Source organism: Sceloporus occidentalis, unplaced genomic scaffold (genome assembly GCF_023333645.1).
Source record: "Sceloporus occidentalis isolate IW3139 unplaced genomic scaffold, rSceOcc1.0.p SCAF_1, whole genome shotgun sequence".
Classification (NCBI taxonomy): Eukaryota; Metazoa; Chordata; class Lepidosauria; order Squamata; family Phrynosomatidae; genus Sceloporus; species Sceloporus occidentalis.
This window is the reverse complement of record NW_028316981.1, coordinates 307,559,333-307,581,062: the sequence shown is the minus strand read 5'-3', so window position 1 is coordinate 307,581,062 and position 21,730 is coordinate 307,559,333.

Sequence of the window (21,730 nt, the reverse complement as noted above, 5' to 3'; positions counted from 1 at the left end):
TCTCTGGTCTGCACCCATTCAGTGTCCTTAGCATCCTCAGGGGCAAAACAGTGAGCCTCACGCTCTATCAGTGTTGTGTTGAAGCTGGGGACCACTGGGTCGAAACACTGGGAGATGATGATGATGATGAAGATGATGATGATGATGATGACGACGACTGACATTGGACAGAATCCTATTGATGCCTTTGTTGTTGGTTTTACTGTTGCTGTTATATCAACTCTGACTAATGGTGACTCTATCATTTATTATTATTATTATTAACCTTTATTTATGAAGCGCTGTAAATTTACACAGCGCTGTACATACAATCTTTTAGTTAGACAATTCCCTGCCCTCGGGCTTACAGTCTAAAAGGATTACAATCTAAAAAGGGTTGTTTTGGCAGGATTGAGTCAGAGGAGGTTTGCCATTGCAAACCATTGCAAATCTGAGGCTGAGAGAGTGCAACTTGGCCAAGGTCACCTAATTGCTTCTATGGCTGACTAAGGATTCAAACGCTGGTCTCCCAGAGATCCAACCCAGGTCTCAATCCACTGCACCACACTGGTTCTCTCTGTTCTTGTTGTGTGCCTTCAAGTTGCTTCCAACTTATTGTGAGCCCAATGAGAACCAAGTTATTTGAAGGATTGTTTCTGCGTTATATTATTCCATTAGAGCTCTGAGATTATTTGGAGAGGACCTTCCCTCTGTCCTACCACCTTCACAGGCTCATTTGGTGGGAGCAGGGGTGGGAGCAGGGGAGAGGGCGTTCTTGGTGGAAGCACCCAGACTTTGGAACTCCCTTCCTTGCTCTCCTTCCAACAGAAGGCCCAAACATTTCTGTGACATCTAGCTTTTACCAATTAACTATGGCTTGGCTGTTTTTAAGGTTGGTGAGACTCACTTAGTGTAGTGATTTGAGTGTTGGATGATGACTCTGGAAATCAGGTTTCAATTCCCACTGGGTAACCTTGGGCAAGCCACATTCTCTAAGCCTTGACAGTGGAACAAACTCCCTCGGAGTGTGGTGGAGTCTCCTTCCTTAGAGGTCTTTAAACAGAAGCTGGATGGCCATCTGTTGTGTATGCTTTGATTGAGATTTCCTGCATGGCTGGGGGTAGGACTGGATGGCCCTTGCGGTCTCTTCCAACTCTATGATTCTATGATTCTATGATTCAAGGGAAGGCAATGGCAAATCTCCTCTAAAAAAACCTGCCAAGAAAACTCTATGATAGGTTCACCTTAGGGTTACCAGAAGTTAAAAATGAGTTGGAGGCATGCAACAGCAACAATGTATTTTAATGTATTTTAATGTATTTTAATTTTTTAAATTTTTTAATGTTTAATGCTTTAAACCAAGCAGTGGCAAACCCCCTCTGAAAAAATCTTGCCAAGATAACCAGTAATAGAATCATAGAATCATAGAATCATAGAGTTGGAAGGGACCGCACGGGCCATCCAGTCCAACCCCCTGCCATGCAGGAAATCCAAATCAAAGCATCCCCAGCAGATGGCTATCTAGTCTCTGCTTAAAGACCTCCAAGGAAGGAGTCTCCACTACACTCCGAGGGAGTTTGTTCCACTGTCGAACAGCCCTTACTGTCAGGAAGTTTTTCCTAATGTTGAAGTGGAATCTCTTTTCCTGTAGCTTGCATCCATTGTTCCGGGTCCTGTTCTCTGGAGCAGCAGAAAACAAGCTTGCTCCCTCCTCAATATAGCATCCCTTCAAATATTTAAACAGGGCTATCATATCACCTCTTAACCTTCTCTTCTCCAGGATAAACATCCCCAGCTCCCTAAGTCATTCCTCATAGGGCATGGTTTCCAGACCCTTCACCATTTTAGTCGCCCTCCTCTGGACACGCTCCAGTTTCTCAATGTCCTTTTTGAATTGTGGTGCCCACAATATTCCAGGTGGGGCCTGACCAGAGCAGAATACAGTGGCACTATTACTTCTCTTGATCTAGACACTATACTTTTATTCATCCAGCCTAAAATTGCATTGGCCTTTTTAGCTTCCACATCACACTGTTCACTCATGTTCAACTTGTGGTCTACTTGGACTCCCAGATCCCTTTCACATGTAGTTTCATTCAGCCAGGTGTCCCCCATCCTATATCTGTGCATTTCATTTTTCCGCCCTAAGTGCAATACCTTACATTTCTCCGTGTTGAATTTCATTTTGTTAGCTTTGGCCCAGCTTTCTAGTCTATTCAGATCATTTTGAATGTTGATCCTGTCCTCTGGAGTATTAGCTATTCCTCCTAATTTGGTGTCATCTGCAAATTTCATAAGTATGCTCCCAATTCCCTTCATCTACCAAGCTGGTAATTTTATCAAAGAAAGAGATCAGATTTGTCTGGCATGACTTGTTTCTCTGAAACCCATGTTGACTTTTTATGATTATGGCATTGCCTTCTAGATGTTCACAGACTCTCTGTTTAATGATCTGCTCCAGAATCTTTCCTAGAACTGATGTCAGACTAACTGGACAATAATTGTTGGGATCCTCTTTTTCCCCCTTTTTGAAGATGGGGACAACGTTTGCCCTTCGCCAGTCTGCTGGGATCTCTCCTGTTTTCCAGGAGTTTTCAAATATGATTGCCAATGGCTCCGATATTACATTTGCCAGTTCTTTTAATACCCTTGGATGGAGTTCATCTGGTCCCAGAGACTTAAATTCATTTAGATTAATAAGGTGTTCCTCTACTATCTCTTTACTTATTCTGTGCTGAAATTCCCCTATTCTGTCCTCTGCTCCATTATCCTCAGGTTGAGCACCCTTTTCCTTTTCTGAGAAGACTGAGGCAAAGAAGGTGTTGAGTAATTCAGCCTTTTCTCTGTCTTCTGTTAGCATTTTGTCATCTTCTCCATGCAGTGGCCCTACTGTTTCCTTCTTCTTCCTTTTGCTGCGGACATATCCAAAAAATCCCTATTCTTTTTAACCTCTCTAGCAAGCCTGTGTTCATTCTGTGCCTTAGGTTTTCTGACTTTACCCCTACAAATGCCTTCTATTTCTTGGAATTCCTTTTTTGTGATTTCCCCCTTTTTCCATTTCTTATACATGCTCCGTTTAAAACTTAGCTTGGTTGAAAGTTCCTTAGTCATCCATCCTGGTTTATTGAGACACCTCCCATTTTTCTTTCTCACTGGAACTGTTTGAGATTGTGCCTTCAGTATCTCTCTTTTGAGAAACTCCCATCTGTCCTGAACGCCCTTCCCTTTTAGTATCTCTGACCACGGGATCACCCTCAATTCTTCTCTAAGTTTACTGAAATCCGCTCTCCTAAAGTCTAGAATGTGTGTCTGACTATGCCTGGCTTCTCCTTTCCATTGTATAACAAACTCCAGGAGAACATGGTTACTTCCACCTAATGATCCCACCACTTGCACCCTATTAACCAAGTCATCCTTGTTGGTTAGGATCAGATCCAAAATAGCTGACCTCCTTGTTGCCTCTTCCACCTTTTGGACCATGAAATAGTCTTCCAGGCAAGTGAGGAATTTGCTAGACCTTGAGGATTTGGCTGAATTTGACTTCCAGCAAATATCAGGATAGTTGAAGTCACCCATCACTACTACATCTTTCTTTTATGACTGTGTGGTCATCTGCTCTAGAAAGATATCATCCAATTCCTCCCTCTGACTTGGGGGTCTGTAGTAGACTCCCACTGTAACACCCTTGTTGTTTCCCTCCCCTTTGATTCTTATCCAGATGCTCTCCACCTGGCTTTCATGATTGATGTCCTGGATCTCTTCACTGGTGTAAATATCTCTGACATATAGGGCTATTCCTCCTCCTTTCCTGTTTGGCCTATTTCTCTTAAAAAGGTTATACCCCTCTATTTCCACATTCCAATTATAAGACTCATCCCACCATGTTTCGGTGATGCCTATTATATCATATTTGCTTTGTTGTACTAGGAGTTCGAGTTCATCTTGCTTATTTCCCATGCTCTGTGCATTAGTGTAGAGACATTGCAGACCATGGGTCCCCTTTACTTGCTGCCTGTGCAAGGGTTTTATTTTTTTGCCTCCCATTGTTGGGTCCTTGCACTATTTGTCTTGTTTCCTCTATGTCAGTTTGACTATTTTCTCCAGCCCTTTCGCCTTCCTTAATATTGTCTCTCTTCCCCACAGAACTCAGTTTAAAGCCCTCCTGATCAAGTTCTTGAGACTGTTGGCAAAAACATTTCTTCCAACTGGCGTGAGATGCAACCCGTCCGTTGCAAGAAGTCCCTCCTCATGGAACTGCAGCCCATGATCAAAGAATCCAAATTGTTCTCGGTGGCACCATCTGCGAAGCCAGTTGTTCACATCTGCTATTTTCCTCTCCCTTCCTGGACTGTGCCCTTCAACTGGTAGAAGAGACAAGATGACAACTTGTGCATCCATTTCTTGTCAGGCCTACAAATCACTGCTTCTCTACCCCTCAGCAAGGAGTCCCCCACTATGACCACATGCCTCCTACGAGGTTTAGCAGCAGCTGTTCCCTTGGGTGGGACTCTCAGGCTTGCCTGCTCTGTCCCTGAAGTCTGTCCATGCTGCTCTTCTTCATCCTCCTTGATAAAGAGCTTTGAATCGATTCTCCAGCTGCAAGCTCCCTGAACAATCCCTTCTTGGCCTACTACTCTGTGTGACATTCCTCCAGCTGTCTGCCTCCTGTGTATGTGAAGTGACCTCCTCTGCTCCAGGAGGTTCGCCTTAGGGTCGTTCTAAGTCAGAAATTACTCAAAGGCACACAACAATAATAAAAACAGAGGAAAACAAAGTATTTAAATAAAGAAATAATTTAAATAAAATGAATGAATGAATAAAAACATTTGAAAGTTACAGAACATTTCAGCAGGTTGTATAGGTGAAGTGTTGATGTTTTTCCATTTTTTGCATATCTGAGGGATCTTCTGTGTACTTTTCAGGCAAAAATTGTACGGATTTTTTTAAAATGAGGGTTTAGGGAACTAGTAGAGGGCTTCAGTAGTCATAAAATAAAGCCCAGCAGCTGCATGTGGCCGACAGGACACATTCTGTGTATCTGCAGGCCAGTTGATCCTTGGGGTACTTCCAGTTTTTTAATTCATGGATTCTGTGTTTTGTAAACAGGTTTATTTGGGAATCACTGGTGTCACGAGATGGTTTTAAAGAGCCTCTCAGGCCTTGCTGTGCCCCAGTCGAGTCCTGCTTTTAAACTATATGCATGTTGTTGCCATTCAACAGAAGACTTGCATAGCACAATATAACCCTGATTAGGTTATGGCCCAAATAAGGATTGTATACATTGGGGTCTTCAAATTGTAGTCATACATTTTAGTCTCTTCCTCTCTGTGTCCTTATAGTATACTTGTGCTTAATTCTTTGGAACACCATCTGTCTTAGCATATCCAGATAGCCTCTCCCCCTGGTATTCACTACCTATCAGAAGAGGGAAATTAATTTTCTGATTCCAAATATGGCAATCAAGCAAGACCTGAGAAGGACAAAACCTTATCCAAAGTTATCTTCACAAGGCATTTTTCATTGTAGAACTAATCTTTGCCATCCATCATGATCCTCTGAGCAGTACCCCACATAAAAAAGAAGTTGAGATCCTATATCAGGGTAGGGCTGGCTCTAGGTATTTGGCCACCCTAGGCGAGAAGTATTTTGGCACCCCCTGTCGCACCTCTGAATGTACTAGGTAAACATTCAAAATCAAACACAAACTCTGAAACACTATTGCATGATCACTATCAAAAATACAAAACACGAAAACGGTAAACTCAAGACGACTGGCGACTTGTGTTCCTTGTTGTGGCACCAAGGGTAAGGCAGATGGGCAGTGAGAGGAGAGGGGGCTGTTGACCTTGAGGTTACATTCAAGGCACATGCAGAAGGTGGATGATGTACCATGTGACCGTACCACGGACACGGGTGTGTGTGTGCACATTTATATTTTGGGCATTGTACAAAGAAACTGTCATACGGTAGCTTGCTTTTACGTTACTTGCTCTAATGAGTTTTCACTTTAATATTGTTTAATTAGACCCAAAAATATACAACAAAAGCCGCCAAGCCGCCCCTAAATTTTGCCACCCTAGGCGGCTGCCTAGTTCACCTATATGGATGAGCAGGCCCTGCATCCATGTGTGTAGCTCTGCATCTCTTCATGCGGAGTTATGAATTAATTGTGCTGCACATCCCATGTGTTGAAAGGCAATTCTGTGCAATGGAGTCAAGACACAAAATGTGGAACTGAGTGCTCAACCAAATGCCCAACCATGTGATATGTTAAATGGCCATACATGTGCAATGAGCACTTGCAGGCATAATAGCATTGCCCATGGATCTCTGCTTCCAAAGTCTTGAAATGAATGGGAACATCCCACATGAAACAAAAATGTCTAACCATTTTTGTAGGAACATAGGATTATATAAGACTCCAGTGGGATTCCAGCTATAAAGTTTCACTATCTTTCCTACTAGCATGCAATTTTGCTATATGACAGAACTTTTCTTAAGTCCTTCCTCTACATGTAAACACCACTCCTCCTCCACCTGAAATGGTACAGTGCAGGGGAAAGCTTTATCACTAGATCCTTCTGGAGACAGAACCTCTCCCTGGCTTTTTGGTCCTATAAAGGTAAAGAAAGAAAAATCAACCAGTAGCAATTGGAAAGATTTACAATATTGGTGGTGCTCCAGGCAGATCATAAAAGGTAATGCAACAGTCAAGTTCAGCATTACTAATAGGGGAACAGGCTGCAAATAACAAGCATATGTCTTCAGGGTGCTCATAGTAGAAAACAGCAGCCTGCCTTTACAGAGTGATGCTCACATCACTCTACTGCTGATTTCCTTACTACAGCTATTGCAGGCAATAATTGCAGAAACACCAAGCTAGGACCAACAAGGTAAACACAACAACACCTATACTTTCAAGGTTCAGGTCGTAGCACTAACACCCAGTATTTGGAAAAATTATTTTTTTTCTGGCTATAACTTCCAGAATGTCATAGGAAATTCTGGGATTTATACTCCAAAACCATGGCTTTTTCATGTCTGTTGTTTATGCAAGATTGTTGGTATCAAATTCCTTACTGGAATGCACTGGCTTCTTTTAACCATAAATACTGGTACATTATCTTGAAATTATCTGAATGTTTTTTTAAAATATTTTTCTCACTTCAGGACTTTTGGAGGAAAAGATGCAAAAGGTTGCAAAAAAGTGTGAAGAATTGGGGGCTTGCACAAAAAATATCCCAGTAACATACCTCGGCTGAAATCCCTGTTGGAAAGTTACAACATTGTAAACCAACCTATGATTGTGGAAAGGGATCTGACAGCATCTTTGAGACTAACTGAACAAAAAATGTTGTAGCATAAGCTTTCATAGACTTGGTCTACTTCCTCAGGTGCATAGAGTGAACTGGTGCCCAGGAAGGATCTTTATAATAAGACTGTATGAATAGCCATAGAACTGCAAAACTTGTGGGCATGGTCATGAAGTGACAAGTTCAGTTTTGGCTATGGTTGTTGGGGGACAAACACAGGAGGAAAGATGTTGCCTAAAGCCAGAGTAGATGGCTATGAATGGACATGAATGGTGAAGGAAGTTTTGGAATGTGGTGTGTGCAGACTGAGAACCAGAAAGGACATATGATAAACTGGATAAGAGAGTCTACTGAGATAATATGTGTAGTGTGCCAGGAAGCCATTGTGCAACCCACTGTTGATGGACTGAAGTTTGTAGATACATTATAATTCAGCTGTTTCTCTGTCCAATCATTCTCTGAATTTCTTTTGTTCAAGGACCTCAGTCTTGAGGTCAGAAAATGTGCATTTAATTGCAGTATTGTGCAATGTTTGTAATCCCAGGAAGGGAGCATTGTTGTAGTTGCACCATTGGAACCATTGCACAAGTGGAGTGAGCAGTGTGGCCATTATGCAAAAGGCACAGTGTGCAAGGATATGGCATTTTGTGGGCTGGGCTATCCTGGTACAAATGACAGCACAAGGAAAATGGAGACAATGTCCACAAAACAAAGCCACATGGCAATGGTAACCCAGAAGAGTGGATACTGGAAAGTCATGGGTGCCCTGTACCTGACCAGAAAAATGTCCCCATTTTTGCAGTGCCCCATTATGGAGTGGGAGCTCCTGCTCCACAACAAGACAACTTGTGTGGTGCCCCCATTGTGCATCATTGCAATCCTCTAACATGGTTGCACATTATGTAAATGGCATGCCTCCATCATTGTAAAGTTCTACACTACAGCCCATGGTATGGGATCTCAGCCTTGGATTTTGCACAGAAAGCTGTATATTTTGTGCAAAACACACTATGCTGCACAAAATATTTTGGGGTTTTGCACCAAAGTCTAAGGTTTTCATGTAAATGACACCACCCCCCCATAAAATATCTTAAAATGTCAGAAATCTCAGAGAAGTTGAGCACTTTCCCAATGGAGTGTCAAGGACTTTCTTTCTTGCCAAGAATGATAAAAAATATGATTATTTCTTGCATCTCTGCTTATGTTTTATTGTTCTAATGCACCTCCTGTGCAGGACTGCTTCTTGATCATGTTAAGACTTATGCAAGAAATCACTCCTCTCTACCAAACACCATCCACATGGCATCCCTCTTCAGCCAGTTCTTTCCATTTTGCCTTTGGAAGAGAATTGTGAAATACCACCATTCTTGCATCTGGGATAATCCTTATTAGATGATACTCATGAATGATGCTTTACATCTGAATACTATGTCAGTTAGGGATGTACTTTGTCACTAATTCTCTTCTTGAGGGAAGCAATGAGTAATTTTAGCAATTTTCTTCCTGCTGCAAGAAAGTCTTCAAAAGCCACATAGTTTTCAAAGCAACTCAGAATGTATTCTGTGCAAAGGTTTGGAACTCCAGCTGTATTCTGTGCAAATTTGTGCAGAAAACAGATTTTCTGCATAGAAAAAAAAAGCTGTACAACCATATGTGAATTTTGTGCAGCATAAATCCGCAGTTACAATATTTTCCATGCAGAATGAACCTCCTCCCATTAAAAATTTCTTGTGTAAGAGATAGCATTTTCTGTGCAGCAAATCATACTTCTATGTAGAAATAATATTTTCTGTGCCAAAAATGCTGTTTCTTTTGGTGTTCAAAACAACCATGTGCAAAATCTGTGCAGAATAAGTCCCAGATTGTGAACATTCTTATCATTCTTGGGCTGCATCTGCACTGCAGAATTAATGTAGTTTGAAATTGCCTTAATGGTGATGGCTCCATCCTATGTAGTTTATAGTTTGTTGTGACACTAGAATTCTTTGACAGAAAAGGCTAAATAACTCACAAAACTACAAATCCCATAATTCTATAGCACTGAGCCATGGCAGTTAAAGTGGTGTGAAACTGCATCACATCTGTAGCCCAGATGTAGCCCAGGATTCTTTTCATCAGGGTTACTCAACACTAAAAAAACCATGCAATTTTCTTAAAATTGGGAGGGAATGTTTTTGAATATTTCCACCATTAAAATCAGTGTGCATGGCATTTTACAAAACAAAATTAGTCTGCATAGTTTTCTGTGCGATTTTCGGGCTTTGAGGCTGTGTTCTAGAAGAGTTTATTCTTGACGTTTCACCAGTCGCTGTGGCTGGCATCTTCAAATTAGCCTGCCTTTTACATTTAGCAGTCATGGTCACTTGGAGCTGAAAAGGTACAAAAGAGCAACATTTTTGATAAAAATTTATAATGCCTATCTGGATGTGATCTGCAGGTGTTGACAAGCTTGAGGGAAAGAATGACCAGGATCCTGTTAGCATCTTACATCTGTGTAGATGGATGCACAAGTGGTTGTTTATTTTTGGTCTGATACAGAACATCTATACTCAGTTCAACTTTTGGATGCAGAGTTGCACATGAAGAGCCATTGTGCTTGCAGATTTGCCTGTGCTTTGGTTAGTGCATTCGGCTGCATGATCTTTCCATCCAACACAATGGTTGTGTAGCACAATCCATACATAATTCCACATATGAAGAATTAGAACGAAAAAACAAAAGCCTGTGCAGAATGCCAGCCAGGAACTTTACTAAGATGAAAGCTTGACAATAGTTACTTTTTTGGTCTAAAACTCCCAGAACCCGATAGTCAAACATGGCCCATCACTATGCTGGGGGAAGGGATCTGAGAGTTGCAATTCAAAAAAAGGAACTTGGCCATGTTCTGGTGGGATCAATCAACACTAGTATTGAAGAACAGGAATTTCTGAATAGCACAGCAGTTTTGAACTGAAACCAAGAGTTCTGGTGTGTTTTAAAAACCTGTCTGCTCTATTGACCTTGGTCAGTCCTAAAATACAAATGTTATTTTATTGGCCTTTGGATTTTTTTCTATGGGAATGAACCCATATATATATTTTTAAAAATCAAGATTTCCCTAAACGTTCTTGAGCTGCCACTTTAGAAGATAGAGCACTGGCTACTTTTGCAAAGTATTCTTTTTCCCTGGCTGAAAAGTACATAGGGCCTTAGCTAAACTGCCATCAATATTTTGCAAATCGAGTTTTGCTTAGTAAATATTTTACAAGGGGAAATGCCTGCAGCCTTCTGTGCTCTCTGCAGATATAGAAAACACATTACTGTACTTTATTTTAACAATGGGGATTGTTAAAATAAAATGTTCTATCGTCTCCTTTTTCCTTACATCTCTGATTTCTTTACATTAGAGAACCATGAATGATTTACCAAAGAAAGAAATATGTCCAAGGCAAAGCCTCTCAACCAAGTATATCTAATGGACTATTAAGCATTTTACATATGCATTGTTATCAAAGTGTATCTTGGCTCCCTTATGCAGATTAAGAAACTGGCACTGTTTCTATGAAAAGGCATAGGAAAAACAGAAGATACAAGGATCTCCACAAATGCTGCAACACCATTTTGAGATCCAGACCATAGCTGAAGAAGATTTCTCCAAACAAGTGATAAATGAATGAATCTTGGAGAAAATCATGTCTGAACTCTCAGTAGGGCTTAAGATGACTCAACTAAGGCAAGAACTGAGACATAACTATGTTAGTCTGGAATATCGATATGCAAAGGAATCATGTAGCATCTTTGAGTCTAGGAGGCTTGACAGACCACCCCTAAGGAGCGGCCTGCAACCCCCCCCCCTTAGGGTCAGATCAGGGCTGCAGCAACTACATGACGCAGCCCCAATCTATGCTCCTTTTTGTGTCCCAGAAAGGGCACCATAACCACCAGTGCGCACCTTTTCTGCACTCCTTTGGTGCTACATCATGTAGATGCAGTGCCAGAGGAGCACCATGACATTGTGCGCAGTGTGGTGCGGTATGCATTGTCACACCAGCCTGGGGTTGGAGTCAGGGCATGTATCATGTGGACATCATGCCCAGACTCAACCCCCAGGCAGGCCTTTCCCGCCAATCTCTACAGCCCCTAACTGAGGAAAAGATGTTGTAGACTAAGGGCCTGGACAGATGGGTGGCATCCAGCCATCCCTTTAATGTCCAGATCAGTGCCACAGAAACCGCATGCTGTAGCACTGATCCAGCCTCTAGGGAGCACAAAAAGGAGTTGGGGGAAACTGGCTCCTTTTTGCACCCTCCTTTTTGCTCCATTTGTCTCAAAAGTCAACTGAGGCTGTCATATCATGTGGTGATGTGACTCAATGGAAAAGACAGTTAAACCTGGTAACATGGAAGGTATTATGAAAAGAGGAAGACCACACTATAGGTGGATTGGTTCAGTCAAGGAAAACTCAGTCCTTAGTTTACAAGATCTGAGCAGGACACTTCTTGGAGATCTCTCTTTCATAGCAACACCATTAGTAGAGTCAATTGGCAAATAACAACAATTACTACACAATTGCTACAGTGAGATGTTTACTTATTAGTACAGGGCATCTCCATCCTGAATATCAGTCATGGCATTTCTCTTGCCACCTGCTTTAGTGGCCTGGACTCTGATGACATTGCTGGATATGTAATATACTTCTCAGCCAAGCTCTGGCCAAGATGCCATGCAAACATCTTGTTGATGGCTTACATACACATCTGCTCCCTTATGCATGTAGTTTTTTGACCATGGTGTAATATCTGTGTTCTGTTCATAGTTTTGTAAGCAGACCTGTGAAAGTATAAGTGTTGATCATGCAGATGTGTATTCTTGGATGACATGTCATAACTTACCAGTGCCTTCAATTTATCATTTGATTTCCTGGGACTGCAGAAACAGCAAGGTATGCAGTGAGATGCACAATGCAGTTATGCATCCAAAGGATGGCATAGCACAATCATAATTTAAATACATGGGGTAAATTTACAATAGAACACTATGATGTAGGATATGAGCCAACGTTTTCTCTTCTCAGACTATTTACCTCTCTTGTCTGCTGTTAACTTCAGTGCCTCCACTACAATAGAGATTCAGGAACAGTAGCAGCAGTTTGTACCTCCCATGTTAATGGGATAGTGAATCTTCTCTGGATTTCAGTCTAAACTTTAAAGGAGCTATCCAAGACACTGAACCTATATTGGACATAAGATTCAGTGCCTTGCACAGCTCCTTTAAGTTTGGTCCAAAATCCATAGCAGACCCACTCCACCCCACCCTTCCTCACATCAGAATTAGCAGCTGCTGCTGTATTGATAAAAATTATGCAGTTTATGCTACCCAAACAAGATGGCTGTTTCTGCATAATAAACCCTGTACAAAACAGGGGGAATGCAGCCTCAAAATATGCAAAGGGAGAATAAAAGAGGGTAGAGATATGCTTAAAATATAAGCTTGCTCTCTGTGTGCATTATGTGCCAAATTAGAAATAATAACTTTGCCTAGAACCCTGTTGGTGACTTGCACATGTTATCCTTCTTCTACAGAAGCAATTGGACATTTTATTTATTTATTTATTTGTTTGTTTGTTTGTTTGTTTGTTTTGCTAACCTGCCATATTCAGCTTACAGCTATGGCAGTGGTGGTGTTGCACATGATTGCAATGCAACACATTGTGTGTGGTTACATATCTATGTACTCATGCATAGTGTATTGATGTGTGTGTATGTATTACTGCACGAATGCAAAGTTACACTCTGTCTCTTTGCTGTAGGATCTCAGCCTATTATTTAAACAGAATTACAATACATCTCCACAAATCTAAGGAGCCAGTGTGGTGCAGTGATTGCACTGAGACTTGGAAGATCTAGGTTCAAGTCCCTAGTAAACTGTGAAACACACTGTGTGATCTTGGGACAGCCACTCCCTCTCACAGAGGCTGTTGTGAAGATTAATTTATGCTGCAGAAAACATCATACACAAAGCAGGCTTAGACTCAGCAGCAGGAAGAATAAAGACAGGAGGAAAGAACATCAATAACATAAGATACACAGATGAGACAATACTACTAGCAGAAACAAACAAGGACCCAGCACAATTACTTAAGAAGGTCAAGGAGGAAAGTATCAAGATTGGATTAATGGAGAACATTAAAATTTTTAAAAAATAAATAAAAATAATGACCACAGAAGATCTACAAGAATTCAACCTAGATAATGAGAAATTGAAAGAGTCAAAGACTTTCCATACCTTGATTCAAATACTGATCAAAAGGAGACTGCAGTCTGGAAATCAGAAGACACCTGGGACTGGGAAGGGAAGCTATGAAAGAATTGGACAAGATCCTAAAGTGTAAAGCCATAAATTTGAATACTAAAGTGAGCATCATCCAAGCCATCATATTCGCCAACTTTAGTGCTTGGTTGTATGTCTTTACACTTTAGGATCTTTTCTAGTTCTTTCATAGTTACCCTTCTCATTCCTAGTCTTCTTGTGTGTCATAATCTTATGGGTTTTAGCAGCAGAGAGAGAGAAAAAAAAACTTTGCAACCACTTCCGTTATACTTTTTTTCAGAGTCTGCTAGCAAGTATGCCAAATACTAATGTGAGGGTGATCTGGCTGGGACATCTGTCAACCCATTGATTGCCAAGGTTGATTTGCCTAATCTGGCTGGCTAGGCGGGTGTCTCCTGCTTCCCTCACCATTCCATGTGCATTCAGTTCAGTGGAAGAGGACAACTACCCCAAAATGAAGGAGAAGGCACAGCCAAGAGAGATCTGCCCTCTCAAAAGTGGAGCAAATGACCACCCTACAAGCATAATTGGTTCAAGGACTGAAGATGTCATTGGGCCAGGGGTCCAAGACATTGTATTAAACATGGTCTTGGTCAAGGAATGGGTGTACAGGAAGTGAACCCCATGAGCACTGGTAACCACTGGTTTTCAGACTGCATTTTAAAGAAGCTACCCAAGATGCTGGATCTATTTGGCAGAAGGTTTCAGCTCCTTTGATAGCCCCTTTAAAGTTCAGGCTAGAACCCAAAGCAGATTCAAAGCTTCATCAACATGGAAGTAGCTATGGTATCTTGATAGCTTCCCTTTTTCTATCTCCTTGGTCTAGTTTTCATTTTCTTGCCCTGCCCTCCTTTGGATAAACTCAGCACCACACAGCTCAGAGCAAGGCAAACGGTGGAAGTTTGTGCCTGGTACTGCTCATTCGCTTGAACAGCGCAAGAGGCTCCAGTACAAAGGAGTGTCAGGGAGCTTGGCAGAGAACCACCTGTTAAGGCATGGGCCTCAGCTAATGTCTAATAATGCTGGCTGGCAATACCTGCCCTGGTCCAAACGCCTTCTCGGAATAAGCACCACATCTGAGGCTAAAGAGAACTGGCACTGAGTGAATAGATTTGGCAGAACTGTATACAGTGGGTACAAGCCAGCCAAAGTTAAGTACTTTTAAGTGTCATTGATTGTTGTGGGAGAGTTAAGTCTAACGTTCCTGCTGAAATCAATAGATTTGCACATGTTTAAGTCTGGGCCTGCCAGCCTGCCCAACCCTGCCTTGCCTTGCCTTGCCTTCTCTTCTCTTCTCTTCTCTTCTCTTCTCTTCTCTTCTCTTCTCTCTTCCCTTCTCTTCACACTTCACTTCACTTCTCTTGTGCTCCTTTTCCTTCTTGCCAGGGGTATCACAAGGGGTCCAGGGAGTGTGGGCAGCACCAGGTGACACCCAAAGAGGGGATGACACTACAGGCCCCCAAACATCTGTCTTTGGGCAGAAATGGGCTGTGGTGTTTGCCTATGTCACCTCAGAGGAAGAGATAGTGTGAGTGAGCAAAAAGGAGAAAGGAGAGGCCTCATGGATTTCCCCCCTTAATTTAAATTTTAAATTTTAAAATTTAAATTTTTATTTTTAAAAAAAATATATTATTTTTACTTTTTTCTGCAAAAAAACTTGTATCTTACTAATTTTTCACTTAAACCACATGAAACTGTGTACATGTAAAGACATTTAGGCTGTACATATGATGTTGTAATTTAAAGATAGAAATTTAATTTTGCTAGTTGTTTATGTCACAACTAGTGTTGTACTGTTTTTAAAATTGTATTATTTTAAATTTGCTATTTGCTGCCATGAGTCCCTATATGAGGAGAAAGGTGGGATATAAGTAAATTAAATAAATAAACTACAGTGGACCCTTGATATCCACTGGGGTTTCATTCCAGGAACACCCACCCATCCACCCATCCACCCATCCACCCATGGATACTAAAAACCGTGGATGCTCAAGTCCCATTAAATACAATGGCATACTAAAATGGTGTCCCTTTTATAAAATGGTAAAATCAAGGTTTGCTTTTTGGAATTTATATATTTTAAAAAATATTTTCAAGTCATGGATGGTTAAATCTAAATATAGAATCCATAGATATGGAGGGCTGACTATATTGCCATTAGTATGGAGAGAGATCTTGTAACACCCTTGAGACTAACTGAAAGAAAGAAGTTGAAAGGATGAGCTTTTGTAGACTTAAGCCTACTTTCTCAGATGCATTTTTAGGAAGTAGACATAGGTCTACGAAAGCTCATGCTGCCAACTTCTTTCAGTTAGTCTCAGAGGTGCTACAAGATCTCTCTACATACTGATTCTACAGACTAACACAGCTACATCTTTATATTGTCATTACATTCAGTGATACATGGGAATTGCAATTTATGAGTAACATGAACATAAAGAACATTACTAAGGATTCTGTATGATGTGGTATGGGAGGAGGTCAATGGGGAGATGACACCATAAGTTACTGCACTGGGTGACACCAGCTCTGTTGAGGCCAGTGGGTATAAGAACTTCAAATTCAGTTTCCTGGAAAAGATAAACACTCTACGGTGTGTTTAGTAAGCCTGGACTCATCCAGAAGAGGATCATCTGGATGAAAAGAAGACCACCCCTTCCAAACTATCTTTACTATTTGTTGGTTTAAAATCTTCTTGAATTGACTAAACTGTCATACTCAGATCACGAAATGGTTTGGATCTTGTGATCTAAACATAGTCATTCCCCAAAGCTGAGTAGTGAACAAATGGCAAGAAATGGCAAGATGATAGCAATTCGATGCCTCTTTAACTGTCATGAGTCCATTTTGTAGAATCACAGAATTAATAGTTTGGTTGAGGTACTTAGAATTCTCTGCTAGAGCTCTGATGTATAGTATAACAATAGAGTGCTCAAGAGTAGCTGATAAATCATCACACTACACAGCCCAGGATTCTACAAAATTGAGGCATGACAGCTAAAACAGTAGTCAACTGCAATAAGTGGAGAGTGTAGATACACTCTAGGATTTGGATAATGAACCACCTGAAATAATATAAAACTTTGCTGGCTCTTTAGCACTCTTTCTCTCATTTCATTCATTCATTCATCAATAACAGTGCTAGAATGAAGATGATGGTGACATGCCAACTTCAATCACTTTTCTTAAAAAATAAATTTCATTAGAAAATTTTCAACTTAATTGATTATTTAATCAATTTAAATTACTTAGTACCTGCAATGATGTAGCCAGGATTGGAACTCAGGTCCAAAATGTAGGGCCATACAGCCCAGCCTCCGTCTCGATAACTGGCCACAGAAGGACTTGAGGGATGTGGCAAACATGTTTGGCAGCAGCACCTGCTCCAGTATGTGCCTGGCAGACTGGTAGCATCCTTTCTTTTTATTAATAAAAACATTTCATTGTCATAGGATGGCTGGCAAGTCTTGATATATATGTTGTCATGATGCTAAATATATTTACGAAGAAATAAGCACCACTTTGTTGGAGGAAAGAGGGAGGGTTTTTTGTAACAGTAAAAGTACTGACACACACACACACACCAGCACTTTTACTGTTACAAAACAACCCTCTTTCCTCCAACGAAGTGGTGTTTATTTCCTAGTAAATATATTTAGCATCATGACAACAAAAGCAAACTCCATTTTGTTCTTGTGGTCAAGGTAGCACTATGATTTATTTTTATTCTGGATTAATGAAATATTTATAGCCTACTCTGTATCTAGAGAGCTCAGGGCAAGGCACAAACAGTAAGTCTATGAGATATAAGGGAGTTTTCAAATGTGTGATGGCCCATGCTGAGAGTGTTTGTTTCTTTTAACAGAGTGGATAAACTATTTGTTTTGCTCTAACACAGGGGTGGACTACAGGGGTGACTACATGTCAAAACATGCAAAATTGCTCCCAAAAGCATTCTAGGTGTATGACAGGCATTTCTACCATGCTTGGAGTCCCCATGGGTCAAATAAAATTGCCCAAAGGTTTTCCCCTCAAAAATTGTTTTGGTCCCCAAATGCCTTCTAGGAGATATAGTGGCATTTCCATCACATTTATGGGGCCCTGGGCCAATTTAAGTTGTAAAAATAAAGCAGTTTGACACTATTTTAACTGCCATAACTCAGTGCTATGGAATTCTGAAATTTGTAGTTTTGTGAGATATTTAGCCTTCCCTGTCAGAGAGCTCTTGGCACCCCACTAAACTACAAATCCAGGAATTCCATAGCATTGAGCCATAAGTGCTAGAGTCTAACAGATAATTCAAAGTCTCCCACCACACTAAGAATACTGGGATTTTACAAAAATTGAGGCATGACAGTTAAAGCAGTATTTAACAGTGAAAAGTGAATAATGTATTCATAGTTTTTGTGGGTTTTGGAGGCTATGTGGCCATGTTCTAGAAGAGTTTATTCCTGACATTTTACCAGCATCTGTGGCTGGCATCTTCAGAAAAGATCATCTTCTCTGAAGATGCCACCCACAGATGCTGGCAAAATGTCAGGAATAAACTCTTCTAGAACATGGACACATAGCCTCAAAAAACCCACAAAAAAACTATGGATACTGGCCATGAAAGCCTTTGGCTTCATACTGAATAATGTACATTAGTATTCAAGTGAAAACTAATACTAGAATCCTAGAATAAACTAATACTAATACTATAGTCCTAGAAAAAAACATTCTAGGATTTTGACGAAAAACCATCTGGAAAATGTAGAATTGGTTGGCTCTTTAGCATTCTCTCCTGTCTCATTCATTCATTTTTTAATAACAATTCTGGAATTAAGCTAATGATGATATTCCAACATCACTCAATCACTTTAGTTAAATTATTTTAATTAAGTGTTTCCTTTTCATTGGAAATTTTCCAACATACTTGTAGGAAAAGCTGTATCCAAAATTCAGCTCAGTCATGAAGCCTGCTCAGTAACATGGGCCAGTCATTCAGCAACTGAGCAGTTGTGAAGATAGCAGTGGTGAAGAGGCTTGGAGATCCTTGCAGGACAGGTAGGATGATGATCATTTATTTATTTATTTCCAGGATTTATATCCCGCCTTTCTCCCACAATGGGATTCAAGGCAGGTTGCAATATATTAAAAATATAGAGCTAAAACATTGATTACAAAAGTTAAAAAATATTTAAATACTAGCAACATTAAAACATAGATTAAAAGCATCATTGTTGGTGATGATGATGACAATGATGATGACAACCACAGCAGCTTCTACCACCATTTAGACACATTATTGAAGGCATGCAATGGAGATAGCTCCTTGGCATTTGCATGTATAGAGAACTACATTAAGCATCCCACAAAGCAGGAAATAAATCCCTGTCATGGGTAACAGAAGCTGGAATCCTGTGTGAGTTCCCCTACAGAACTGGATGGACATTTTTATCTAGTGCAGAACATTCATATTCAGTTCCAGGTTGCAAAAGAGGAGTTAAACATGCACATGCCGATGTGGATTGTACATTTGCATCTTGTGTAGTCTGCCTCAGTGGCATCACTCGTAGGTACAGGGAATGCGGATTGCACTGGGTGACACCCAGAAGAGGGGTAACACTTGGTTGGGCCCTACAGAGAAGTGCATGTGTGCCATTGCTGTCTGCTCCAGTCCTGGGCTTCCTCCCAGGGAGAAAGTCTGGGATCAGAGGAGCATGTCCTTTCGGCTACCACCACCAACTGGCAGCTCCTCCCCCCCCCCCCGCCATAGAAACCAGGTGATACTTGGTGTGGGGACACAATTGATATACTTACAGATGCACTTGTGCATTTGGTTGCACATTCAGTTGCATAATTCTGCAATTCACTACTGAGGCAGCATTGTACAATCATCACATAACTCTGAGGCTGCATCCACGCTGTAGAAATAATCCAGTTTGACACCACTTTAACTGCCATGGCTCTATGCTATGGAATTATGGGAGCTGTAGTTTTGTGAGGGAATCAGCCTTCTGTGTCAGAGCTCTCTGGTGCAACAAACTATAAATCCCAGGGTTCCATAGCACTGAGCCATGGCAGTTAAAGTGGTGTCAAACTGGATTATTTCTGCAGTGCGGATGCAGCCCTAGGGTATAGTTGCAGAAGTCAAGGAATACTGACAAAGTGGGTTGGCAGGAAAGGGGTGGAGAAAATTTTCTAATGGAACAAAAATATTTTCAGGATATCCAGAACTTTCAGGCAGTGTGCAATAAGAACAACCTCATTTCAGCTGATATTGGGACAGTTAAACACTATCTACGTATGCCAAACTTCATGGGCCAGCGTAAGCCGTTGTGATGTAGTAGTTGTAGATGTTGGACCAGAGCTCTGGAAAACCAGAATTTGACCATGGAAACCCACTGGGTGACTTTGGACAAGTCACACTCTCTCAGCCTCAGAGTAAGGCAATGGTTAACCCACTCCAAACAAATATTGCCAAGAAAAGCCTGTAATATATTTACCTTAGACTCACCATAAATGTCTTGTCTTGGAGGCCAGACAAGGGCAAAGTACCAAGTAAAACCCATCGAAGAGGAGACAGAAGTAGATGTAGTCATATACAGAGGGGAGTGTCCTGTAACATATTTGTTTTATTTTATTTATTTATATACCGCTATTCCAAAGATCATAGTGGTGAACAGCAAGTAAGCTAATTAGCAAGTAAGCTAATTTGCCCCCAACAGTCTGGGTACTCCTTTTAGCTCCCTCCTCGGAAGGATGCAAGCCTGAGTCGAGCTTGGGCCCTTTTGCTGGTCTTGAACTCGCAACCTTGTGGTTTTGAGTGAATGGCTGCAGTACAGGCATTTAACCACTGCGCCACCAGGGCTCCAAGATTATTTGGAAATATGAGCCAGGAGTCAAGAAACAAAACTGCTGGTTCCTCTAGAATGGTTGGTTGTCAGCAGGAGTTGTTGGAATATTTATGGTCTGGCAGCCTCCTGCAGATGTTGCCTGATTAATTTGCATTTTCTGTTTAAATGCTCTGAGCATTGCAGTCCCTCCCTTTCTTGTTGATGGAGATTATCATACAGAGGAAGCAAATGTCCTTCTTCCCATCATTAAATAAATAAATAAATAAATAAATAAATAAATAAATAAATAAATCATGGCTAACAGAAACTGAAATTTTGTTTGTATAAGTTCTCCTACAGTTTCCGTTAACACCAACTGACGCATCCATTACTGTTTACAGATGGGAGAAGAATAGGATAAGCATGCAGAAGTGTGATAATCTTCACCCCAATCATGCAATTAACACAGTTTAATGATGGGAGAAGGACGCTTGCCTCCTGTGGGATAATCTCCTACATTAAGCTATGATAGGTACTGCTGAGTCCATGTCTGTGTGCTACAGCTGCTGGAGAGTGTCATTATCTGTCTCAAGCACTGACACATCTCCCTGTCTTTCTGTTTCACTGTCTGTGTCATAGTCTGGACCTGGGCTCCAGGAACTAGGCATGACACCCTGTCATTCTGCTTCGCATCATAGCCTGAAATGTCATAGCCTGAATTTGGGTCCTGGAAATGTGGCATTATAAGTTGAAATGACTTGAAAGCACACAATAACAGCAACAGCAACAGTTGCACTTATGGAAGTTCACTTTCACAACTATTAACAGAATACAGACATCATGCCATGACCAAATAAGTCTGAACACATGCATAAGGCAAAAGTGTGCATAAAACACCAACAAGATGCACAATGTTGGCATTCAGCAACTATAGTTCATCAGATTTATGTTGCACAACTATGATATAAGATTACAACCATTGCCTTGACACACCGGGATAGACCATTGCTGATGTGGGGATCTCAGTGTCAGGAACAGGTTTAATTTCTTCAAATGATTCGAACCCAAAGGCCACATTCTGTCTTTTCTATGTCTAGAGATGTGGCCCTGAGACCTTAGAGCACAAAACACCAGACATTTATTTCCTACATTGTTAGTAGCTACTGTCGCCTCCTGATCACACTGCCGACACAAAGGAGTTCGCTCCAGGGAACATTTTGCCCCTGAGCGAATACGCTTCTCCATTCAAGGAATGATCTCCTACTGTTTCCTATAAGAGTGCCAGGCTGCCTGGAGAAATAGAATAAAACT